This window comes from Schistocerca piceifrons, chromosome 2 (assembly GCF_021461385.2).
Source record: "Schistocerca piceifrons isolate TAMUIC-IGC-003096 chromosome 2, iqSchPice1.1, whole genome shotgun sequence".
Taxonomy (NCBI): Eukaryota; Metazoa; Arthropoda; class Insecta; order Orthoptera; family Acrididae; genus Schistocerca; species Schistocerca piceifrons.
In genome coordinates this window covers 226,092,479-226,104,704 of record NC_060139.1, presented here as the reverse complement: position 1 = coordinate 226,104,704, position 12,226 = coordinate 226,092,479, and the positions used below count along the sequence as shown (strand labels likewise).

The following is a 12,226-nucleotide window of genomic DNA, read 5'->3' as shown; positions in this document are numbered from 1 at the left end:
TCGGGTCAGAAAATTACCTTTCGTTTGGCATGCATCTCGAGTTGATTAAATTTTTATTTCAAAATGGTTCAAATGGCTCTGAGCACTATGCGACTTAACTTCTGAGGTCATCAGTGGCCTAGAACTTAGAACTAATTAAACCTAACTAACTTAAGGACATCACACACATCCATGCCCGAGGCAGGATTCGAACCTGCGACCGTAGCGGTCGCTCGGTTCCAGACTGTAGCGCCTAGAACCGCACGGCCACAACGGCCGGCTTTTTATTTCAAAAGCCTTCCTAATTAATCTCCATTTATTCGCAATCGACTGGTTTTCCCCAACGATCTGAAACCATCCTCGGCTTGTGTAACCAGCAGACTACAGGGTCGAGCAGCGGAGGAATTTTTTGGGTCCGAATTTGATCAATTCTACAATGCCACAAGATGGCGAATATTGGCAGCGGCTAGCCAGTCGTTAGTTTCAAATTCAGGCCAAGGCTACTAGTCGCGGAAGGACACGAAAGTGCCCACCGTTTTCGCCGTAGTTGCCCTCTCTTCAGCAGTCCCGACCCTAGGGGGTGGTTTCTGACCGCTGCAAAAGGGATCTAACGGTAGCCGCAGCGCTGCTTAGGATGGATGTAAGATCTTTTTGTTGACGGGTGCTTATTGTGTCCCGCGTCCGGTCATCCTGATTTGCGTTTTCCTTGATTTCCCCAAATCGTTTCAGGTAAATGCCGGGATGGTTCCTTGAAAGGGCACGGCTGACTTCCTTCCCCATCCTTCATTACTCCGATGAGACCGATGACCTCGCAGTTTGGTCTCCTCCCCCAGCTCTACCCAACCCAAGTTATTGTGTCGAGAGCTCGTCGGCCACAAGAGTGACGAGGGACTAGTGGTTCTAGGCGCGCAGTCCGGAACCGCGGGACTGCTACGGTCGCAGGTTCGAATCCTGCCTCGGGAATGGATGTGTGTGATGTCCTTAGGTTAGTTAGGTTTAAGTAGTTCTAAGTTCTAGAGGACTGATGACCACCGAAGTTAAGTCCCATAGTGCTGAGAGCCATTTGAAACATTTGAAGTGACGAGGGACACCATGATCGGCCCTGTTGTGACTAGCTGATAGTGCTGAACGGTGGTGAGCATTTACGAAGGTCGTGAGTTCGGGACCAGGCTTCATCTTAGCGACAGTGAGCATGCTCTGTTCACAGTTTGCCTCCATGAACCTTTCCGCTCGCGAGGTTAAATTGATCTCTGAGTACACATTCAGTAGCGTCCTTAGTTATGCTGCCAATCATTCATCACGCAGCAGACCAGGCGATATTTAGGACGATACCGGAATAGTTGTTTGAAGTGCCCTGCCCCCCTGCCCCGCTACCGTTGCCATTCATGCTACTGAACTAACATCTACACGTTCTCTGTCCTTCCACTATCTCGTAGTTCCAGGGCTAGACCGTTTTAACTTAATGCTTTTCATACGAATGAGTGTGTGTGTTTTATACTGTTGTCCTGCAAGAAGCAATAGGACCTGGCTTTCATAAATGTACGGCTATACTCGTGTGTCAGGCTACCTCGCCAATTTCTGAAGTTTAATTTTATCCATACTTTGCAGCTTAAAACGTGACTGTATTCAAAACATTTGAGGTATGAATTAAACAACGCCTTCAGTCACAACTTTTTCGTGTTTTATTAACTACACGATGCATTTCGGACCCTGTGGGTCCATCATCAGCTGTACTTTGTCTTAATACATGTTTTATTTCTTCTCCTGAATGAAGTGAAATGCATATTCCTGTCACGAGAAGGTTTAATGTTAGGTTATGAATTTCGTAAGTCGAACGCGGAAAATATGTGCAAAATAGTGGAAAATGAACAGTGTAAACTTACCACATAAACCAAGGATAGCATTTTCATCGTTTTAGTACCAGCAAACATTTTTTTCTCCGTCGTTTTAGTACATGTTACTTCATTCAGGATGTACATTTGCGCACACATGTTTATAAACACTTCACAGATTTTTTTGTACCTGCTGTTGTCAAACATGAATTTATTCGTAGTGCTAAAGATATAACTATAAACAATAGACATATGCAAGGAATAACTTTAGAACAGTCTTTGAAATTACTGAAATAACTATGGCTTGTGAAATCTGTTTGTTTATTTAACATAGGTTCTAAAAAAAAGTGTGTGAAATCTTATGGGCTTAACTGCTAAGGTCATCAGTCCCTAAGCTTACACACTACTTAACCTAAATTATCCTAAGGACAAACACACACACACCCATGCCCGAGGGAGGACTCGAACCTCCGCCGGATATAGCCGTACAGTCCGTGACTGCAACGCCCGTTGACCGCTCGGAACATAGATTCTAGTTTTTTGATTATGTGGAGGTATATCTCCAGTTTTTCTAACAGACGTAGGGTCTTACCATTGGGTTCGTTATGTAATATTACCAAATTGTTTTCTAGACTGTTGATGACATGTTTAGTTTCCATAATGTAAAATCAAATACACAAACATACAACAACAGCGGAGTGTACAAAGTATCATGCCCCACTTGTCCTGCCTACTATGTAGGGAAAACAGGCAGAAACTTCAAGACCCGTTTTCAAGAACATGTAAATGCTTTCAGGCTCAAGAATTTCGAGAAATCAGTCATTGCACAACATATGATTGAAATGGCTCTGAGCACTATGGGGCTAACATCCGAGGTCATCAGGCCCCTAGATCTTAGAGCTACTTAAACCTAACTAATCTAAGGACATCACACACATCCATGCCCAAGGCAGGATTTGAACATGGAACCGTAGCGGGCGCGCAGTTCCAGACTAAAGCGCCTAGAACCCCTCGGCCACTGCGGCCGGCGGACAACATATGTTGGAAACTAAACATGTCATCAACAGTCTAGAAAACAATTTGTAATTCTACGTAACGAACCCAATGGTAAGACTCTAAGTCTGTTAGAACAACTGGAGATATACCTCCACATAAAATAATAAAAAAAAATAGAATCTATGTTAAATGAACAAACAGATTTCGCAAGCCATAGTTATTTCAATAATTTTAAAGACCTATTCTAAAATTATTCCTTGCATATGTCTATTGGTTATAGTCATATCCTTAGCACTACGAATAAATTCATCTTTGACAACACCAGGTACAAAAAATCTGTGAAGTGTTTATAAACATGTGTGCACAAATGTACATCCTGAATGAAGTGACATGTGCTAAAACGACGGAGAAAAGAATGTTTGCGGTACTAAAACGTTGAAAATGCTTTCCTTGGTTTATGTGGTAAGTTTACACTGTTGATTTTCCACTATTTTGCACATATTTTCCGCGTTCGACTTTCATAACCTAACATTAAACCTTTTCGTGACAGGAAAACGCATTTCACCTCATTCAGGAGACGAAATAAAGCATGTATTAGGACAAAGTACAGCTGATGATGGACCCACAGGGTCCGAAATGCATCGTGTAGTTAATAAAACACGAAAAAGTTGTGACTGAAGGCGTTGTTTAATTCATACCTCCAAAATTTCTTAAGTGTTACTGGAGGAACAATGTACTCGATTTTACCAGAACAGATGCATTTCTGTTGTCTATAGCTTCCTTCTGTTGTCTTATTGATCACTTCAGTTAACTGTCAACTAAACCACTGCTAGAAGAGGATTAGTTCGGTGCTAGCCATGGTCGGAACAGCAGCCCAGAGGAAGATGAATGGCAAACCTCTTCGCTTTCCAGGAAACAGAGAAATCGTCTGCACGAGTAATGTTTTGCCACATCTCTGCAAATGAATCTTATTATTATGCACGCCATCTTGTACAGCAGTTAACAACGGCTACAGTGTGTTCAGTTACCTCCACTGTTATGGCTCCTTGAATCATGTTGACCACTATTCATAAGCGAGTGAAAGATCCTTAAAACACTACATCACAATCAACCGTACTGTGTGTGCATCAGAAGCGTGAAGGTTGTTTAAACAAGTATTGTTTCGATTAACATTTGTCAGTCACTTGCAATGTCTTCTGCGCATTTTGCTGTCGAATCGCTGACGTTGGTCGAAGAAAGATGCTAAAATAAGGTAGACCGTGACTTTTGTAACTGTGCAACAAATTCCTGAGGCCATACTTTGTAAGTGGTACTCTGAGACGAGATGGTAGCACATAATAAATCGTGGCTCGCTTGTCAAAATACGAGGTGCATTCAAGTTCTAAGGCCTCCGATTTTTTCTCCAGACTGGAAAGAGAGAGAAACATGCGCATTGTTTTAAAATGAGGCCGCGTTCATTGTCAATACGTCCCAGAGATGGCAGCACCGTACGGCAGATGGAATTTTACCGCCAGCGGCGAGAATGAGAACTGTTTTAAATACTTAAAATGGTGACGTTTTCCTTACTTGAACAGCGTACAATCATTCGTTTTCTGAATTTGCGTGGTGTGAAACCAACTGAAATTCATCGACAGTTGAAGGAGACATGTGGTGATGGAGTTATGGATGTGTCGAAAGTGCGTTCATGGGTGCGACAGTCTAATGAAGGCAGCACATCGTGTGACAACAAACTGAAACAACATCGGGCTCGCACAAGCCGGTCTGACGACATGATCGAGAAAGTGGAGAGAATTGTTTTGGGGGATCGCCGAATGCCTGTTGAACAGATCGCCTCCAGAGTTGGCATTTCTGTGGGTTCTGTGCACATAATCCTGCATGACGACCTGAAAATGCGAAAAGTGTCATCCAGGTGGGTGCCACAAATGCTGACGGACGACCACATGGCTGCCCGTGTGGCATGTTGCCAAGCAATGTTGACGTGCAACGACAGCATGAATGGGACTTTCTTGTCGTCGATTGTGACAATGGATGAGACGTGGATGCCATTTTTCAATCCAGAAACAAAGCGCCAGTCAGCTCAATGGAAGCACACAGATTCACTGCCACCAAAAAAATTTCAGGTAACAGCCAGTGCTGAAAAAATGATGGTTCCATGTTCTGGGACAGCTAGGGCGTAATCCTTACCCATTGCGTTCCAAAGGGCACTACGGTAACAGGTGCATCCTACGAAAAGTTTTGAAGAACAAATTCCTTCCTGCACTGCAACAAAAACGTCCGGGAAGGGCTGCGCGTGTGCTGTTTCACCAAGACAACGTACCCGCACATCGAGCTAACGTTACGCAACAGTTTCTTCGTGATAACAACTTTGAAGTGATTCCTCATGCTCCCTACTCACCTGACCTGGCTCCTAGTGACTTTTGGCTTTTTCCAACAACGAGAGACACTCTCCGTGGCTGCACATTCACCAGCCGTGCTGCTATTGCCTCAGCGATTTTCCAGTGGTCAAAACAGACTCCTAAAGAAGCCTTCGCCGCTGCCATGGAATCATGGCGTCAGCGTTGTGAAAAATGTGTACGTCTGCAGGGCGATTACGTCGAGAAGTAACGCCAGTTTCATCGATTTCGTGTGAGTAGTTAATTAGAAAAAAAATCGGAGGCCTTAGAACTTGAATGCACCTCGTAAGTCATAATACCAAAGCCGTTGCATAAAAAACACACATACACACACAACTGATTCTGTACTGTATAATACTGTAAGTTTATTGATCGAACTTCCGCACGGAAGTCCCATTGCTTCCAGCACTTCTCAAAGGAAACAGTATTGTCGCTTTGTCAGTGACGGTCGGCCTTCTCCGATTTCTCATTCGACTGTCATACAGATGGCCCCACATATAGATGGAAGAAGATGAAAGTTTGTCCCGTCGACGCCGACGTTTTTATTCCGTAGCGTTCGCCATCTGTGTAATTCACATTGAACGTAGAATTGATTAGATGGAGAAAAATAAGTAACTGAAATAAGAGAAGCCTCCCTGCCATCTGCCCCGAGCCACAAGAGAAAGAACTTTTTGAAATAAATTATGCGAAATTCTATTACGTATTGGTCTGACCAAAAATTAATATAAGAAAAGCATTGTTCGAAGATACTGGTGTAGCACTCCACTTACTCAAACAGTTTACTCGAAAAGAGTAATTATTGAGTAAAGAACTGATGAGTCATCCTGAAAATGTGTTCGTTAGAAACACAAATTATCTTCGCGATACTTTAAAATACAATTTGGGGCTTCGGTAATTTACGAATTATTTTTGTGCTGCATCGACGAATATGCATACAATGGTAAGGTCCGCCATTCAACACTCGCCTGCATTAATTACGGGAGTTCTGAGAATGGAGACGTAGGCATCACGAAGGAAATGCCACGCATATGCCATGCGCTAAAAAGACAATGGAGAAAGTGAAGGCGATTCACAAAGCAAAGTGCGTTCATTCTGGCGTTCTGCACAGCCATAGGGCCGGCCGGTGTGGCCGAGCGGTTCTTGACGCTTCAGTTCGGAACCGCGCGACCGCTACGGTCGCAGGTTCGAATCCTGCTTCGGGCATGAATGTGTGATGTCCTTAGGTTAGTTAGGTTTAAGTAGTTCTAAGATCTAGTGGACTGATGACCTCAGATGTTAAGTCCTATAGTGCTCTGAGCCAATTGCACAGCCGTCTTATTAGTTACACTGCACGCTGGCGCGTGACTTGATGGATAAGTAGTTAACGTTCTCCGCTCCTATTCGGAAAGAAGTAGTTTCAGATTTACATCACGGCATCCTCTTTGTTGCTACATCGATTTCCTGTATAGTTGAGGTGAAGGGCGGTATATTTAACTGGCAAGGCTACTGTTGATTTCCATTCACATTCTAATCCCAAAAGTCAGTTTTATAACTATCTCTTTGCCAAAATACTTTCATCTCTTACTTTCTCTTTACGTACTGGCGGTGAAGATATCCTCTACAAATAATACTTAATTAAATATTTTATATGATATATATATATAAGGCAAGCAGTTTAAAAAATCCAGTGTTAAACGAAACTTGCAGATATTTATAATTTCTTGACATTTTCGAGACACTTAGTTCTCTAGATTGTAATCTACAAAAGTAATCTAAAATACCTGGAAATTGCCAACAGCACTTAGCAGTCGCGGACCGTGACCCACCCATGTGCTAGCCAAGCTCGACGGCATTTAACTTCGGTAATCTGACGAGAACCGGTGTCACCAGCGCGGTAAGGCCGTTGACAAGTAAACAAAAAACAAAGAGAAGTCGACAGTTCCCAGTTCCTCTCACACATTCATGCTTCTTCCCCTACCAATGCTACCAATATTGCCACTAATCCTACCACTTATTACGTCATTTATGTACTGTACCAAAACTGCCGAGCCATAGTTTTGGTAGAGCGCAACTCTGTCTGCTTTACTTCGAGGCGAATAGCAAATGTTCACCACATCAGATCTACAGTGAGGTACGTGCGCTGAGCAACGTACAGCTAATAAAACTCGTGCCGCGACGTCTCCCTCTCCCCGCTTGGCACTCTACACTGTCATTATCTGTCACGGGAAGGCCGTGAAGAGGCGCTGCCCGGTGTGTTTGGCAGGTGAGCGGAGTCAGCCGGCTTTGTGTGCCGGCTACCTGCACCTGTCGGGCTCTGGGGGACAAGCGGCCACGCCCCCTTGACGGACAGTGACGGATGGTGGCGGCATACCCCCCCCCCCCCCCCACACACACACACACTTGCTGTACAAACAAACCGCAGGACAGAGGCCTCCCGAACACCAACACTGGCTACCTGCCCACCGCACAAACACGAACAGGCCACACGCTGGAATTCCATAGACGCCGCACAGTGAAGTCCTCTCTGACACGTGGTTGTATTTCAGTCATTTGTTTCATAAACGTACCGGTCAGAAAATCAAATCTAACAAGGAGACGGCACGAGCGTGGGGTCGGGGATTTCTCCGAAATTTTGTGTGGTGAAAGAGGACCCCTAACACCCCACGTGGTTAAAATATTAGGACGCACTACCCGGAAAATCCCCGGAAAAATCGATCCAAAGTTTCTTAGGTGCCTTATGAGTATAAAATGTTAGTCCATTGCCGAGCCTCCGTCTGGCCTAGATGTTTAGGGATTCTATTCTTCTTCTGACACTTTTTTCTTTTGTTTCATTTTCTTTTGTTAGTCCACCAATTATTCAGAAAGTTTCCCAAACCTATATTATCTTTAATAAATTAGTTACATTATTGAATAAAAATTATTTTCTTTTCCTCCAACAACACAATTCATGGCGGTGGGTTTTCCATCTTTCATTGTAAAGTATATAAGGAGAATCATTGGGTGTTTAATCAGAATAACAATTTCGATTGGGAGACATTCAGTTTTTACACATATAATAATTATAAACAAGAACCGCAGTGGTAATTATCGTAAAAACAAACAAAGCAATAATTTTTGCGACATCTTGCGAAACGTATAAAAGCGGATTTTTTGCGATCACAGGGCGTTTGCAATAAATCTGTACAAAAATATGCCCCATTAACATTTACGAAAATGTTTTGAGTTTCTGATAATTTTGAGCCAAACCAGGCATATTGAATCATGTCTCGGAATATTGGTGACGATAACTGATGGTGAATTATAGAATGAATTTTTATACAGTCTTCCTGGGAATTAATTTCACGATTCTTCTGTAACAATGCGCTGCAATTTTGCAAGCAACAGAAGAAAAAAAAGTGCCAGAGGAGGAATCGAACCCGAGACCTCTGGCGTAAGGGTCCAACTGCTAATCGTGTAAGCCAGACGGCGGCTCGCAGTGTACTAACATTTTATACTCATAAGGCACCTAAGAAACTTTGGATCGATTTTTCTCGGAATTTTCCTAGTAGTACGTCCTAATATTTTAACCACGTGAGGTGTTAGGGGTCCTCTTTCACCACACAAAATTTCGGACAAATCCCGGACCCCAGGGTCGTGCCGTCTCCTTGTAAGAGATAAAATACGACAGTGAGATCGCCATGGCAATGAAGTAATTTCAAAAACCTTCTTCCTTTATTTATTTATTACCTTTATTCGAATCGAATAGCTCTTTTACAGAGCACGTTAAACCAATATTTCAACTCCTGCTACATGCATTCTTCTACCTCTGCTCCCACATTCGTTTCACATTTTTGCTCTGGAGATGTTATGAGGAGCTTTTCTTTTACTTTCGTGTTCATCCTTGAAGACCACTTTTTAAATTTTTTAAATAAATTCCTGTTATTTCTGTTCTTTATGTTGATTTTTCCTTCTTTGAGGTCATTTAATGTCTTTGTAAACCTTTCTGGTTGTTCTTTCAGGTTCATAATGTTACTAAAGGTTTGGTTTGTCAGGCATTCTAGCCATAAGTCCGAAGAAGAACATTCGTCATTTGCGTACTGCATGTACTACGTGTTCTTTGTTAGATCGTGTCGTGCTGTAATCGGTTCCTATTGTCCTTGGACCAAAACGCTTCTACCTAATCTTCTTCCTATTGTTATAACTTTTTTGCGACCCCTTTCTGATGGGTGTCTATTGAAAATATGAGATATGTATATGAAGGTAGTAACTGTTCTCGAAAGAGCAGATACCATTGATGACCGTGCAGCTTCTCTAGAATAAGTGATAATTGATTGAAACCCTCAGCTACCGACAGGTGTTGTTGATATACCTCGATGGGGACAGCTGAAAATGCGTGCCCCGACCGGGACTCGAAGCAGGAGATCCAGGGTTCGAGTCCCGGTCGGGGCACGCATTTTCATCTGTCCCCATCAAGGTATATCAACAACACCTGTCGGCAGCTGAGGGTTTCAATCAATTATCATTTATATGAGATATGGCCTTTTCCTGTACATCTTACATTCCAAAGTAAGAAGTGGTCCCGGTTAACTTAGCGCAATCACTAAACCTTTCAGTATGAATAAGAAGGCTTTACGTAATCAAAATACCCGAGGGCTGCAATTCTCCACCGTGCTCAAGAGTAACGTGTCAAACGGTCATGCGGATTCCGGTGCTCCACAGTCTAACATCAGAGTGTTGTATGTTCATCTGAAGTTTCCTGACAGACTAAAACCACTACCAGACATTTGCCTTTCGCGGGCATTTTCTCCACCGACTTTTTTAAAAATTTCTGTTGCGGCTGCCTAATTTCCATCCTGCGTCTCTCCAAAACTGCCATCTACAGGTAGCTTCTGGCGCTATATTACTGGACATTTTGTTAAGATGTAATATACCATTCCCATCTTCAACGTAACATGTAATACTCGTATTCAACGAAACGTAATTACGTAACGTGTTATACACATCTTCAGCGTAACATAAAAAACGCATATTCAACGCAACATACATATCTCCGTTCCTCATAGGAATAAAAGGGTTCCTCTCCCAGAGCAAATAAAACTCCTCCTCTGAATCAAATAGGACCCTTTTTTGCATTAAGAATTAATATATCGACATGTCCGAAAGAACAGATACCATTTTAGTATATATATATATATATATATATATATATATATATATATATATATATATATATATATATATATATATAAGGCTCACCGGCCACTTGACCATCTTCTTCTTCTGTGTGAATGCACAAACAGTGCCCGAACTCATACGGGAATCGGCAACGCGCCGCGAGTAATGAGTATAATGGGCGGGGGCGCTACGAATGTAGTGCGGGACAATACGTTGAGAATGTGGGTTTCGCGGGAGGCGTGTCAGAGATAAATCCCTGCAGTCGCGCTATCCTCTTGTGTCCTCGGTGGCTCAGATGGATAGAGCGTCTGCCATGTAAGCAGGAGATCCCATGTTCGAGTCCCGGTCGGGGCACATATTTCCATCTGTCCCCGTTGACGTATGTCAACGCCTGTAAGCAGCTAAGGGTGTTCATTTCATTGTAATTAAGAATTAATGTCAGAGTGTTGTGCCCATAACTATCATGGAAGTAAACCAACTTCATTAAGGACCCTATCAGATGCTGTTTTCTCCACATAGGTGTGCGGAAATGCTTACCGTCACAGTTTTTCACTGCGATACAAGTAACAGAGCTAGCTTGGAAGTGCATAAGGTGGCGAAACTAGCAAATAGCTAAATCATGAAATAAAGTATTTCAAAAATAAAAACAGCCTACACAGGGATACAACTTACCTCAACAAATTAAACCTCTCTTTTAAAGGAATCATGATTCCTCTTTTATAACAAAGAAACTCTTTAACAAATACATTCTCTAATTTTCTAAATTAGTACAACATTCCATTTTACATTCATTTAGTTTTGAAAATAATGTCCTCAAGCTGGTGGCATTAGCACAATACATTGTTGTAGAGGATCCCTGAAGTTTCGAGCAGCTCTTGCACACGTATTGCAGGGTATAGCATTCACTTCGTCAATAATACGCTCTTTTAACTCTGGTAGGTTGTGAGGGCGGCTTTTAAAAACCTTTTTCTTCAGACATCGCCAAAGAAAGTAGTCACAAATGCTGAAATCTGGTGACCACGCAGGCTTGCTTGCTTGGCTCTGAGCACTATGCGACTCAACTTCTGAGGTCATCAGTCGCCTAGAACTTAGAACTAATTAAACCTAACTAAGCTAAGGACATCACACACATCCATGCCCGAGGCAGGATTCGAACCTGCGACCGTAGCGGTCACGCGGTTCCAGACTGAAGCGCCTTTAACCGCACGGCCACACCGGCCGGTGACCACGCAGGCCACCCGACATCACCCTTCAAGGAGACGAGGCGTCCCAGAAACATTTCTCTCAAAACATCAAGTGAAATTCGAGCTGTGTGAGCAGTAGCTCCATCCTGTTGGAACCACATGTCCCCCAGTCCATGTTCTTCAACAGTCTCGTCATTCTGAGTTGCAGAAAATTATGCAACATTGAAACATAACGTGTGGAATTCACTGTCACAGTCACTCCTTCCTCCTCAAGAAAGGGCCTACCACGCCAGATTGTGATATGGCACACCACACCGTCACTTCAGGAGAATGTAGCGGTCTTTCATGAATAATTCTGGGGGTGTTTTCAGCCCAGTAGCGAAAGTTCTGCTTATTCACGCACCCACTAAGATGAGAATGTGCCTCGTCACTACTGAAGGAAGCTGCATTCGGAGGGGTCTGACCAAGCATTTGCTCACACAGATTTTGACGGTTGGCGTAGTCTGCTGGTCGTCATTGTTGAGCAATCATTATTTTGAAAGGATGGAACTTAAAATAGCATTGCAGAATCCTTCTTACACTGCGCTCTGAAATCCCCAATGCAACAGCATGTTGTCGAGCACAACATTGCGGCGATTGTTGAACTGCTGTTCTCACCCGCTGCACATTTTATGGCGTTCTGATGGCTCTGCGTCAGCCATGTGTATCT

At 43.1% G+C, this 12,226-nt stretch overlaps 1 protein-coding gene across 1 annotated transcript in view; it reads left to right on the top strand.

Moving 5' to 3' along the window:
* The window catches only part of LOC124776629, a 455,847-nt gene that overhangs the window by 350,213 nt on the left and 93,408 nt on the right, over positions 1-12,226 (top strand). The gene's annotated exons all lie outside the window — the stretch shown is intronic.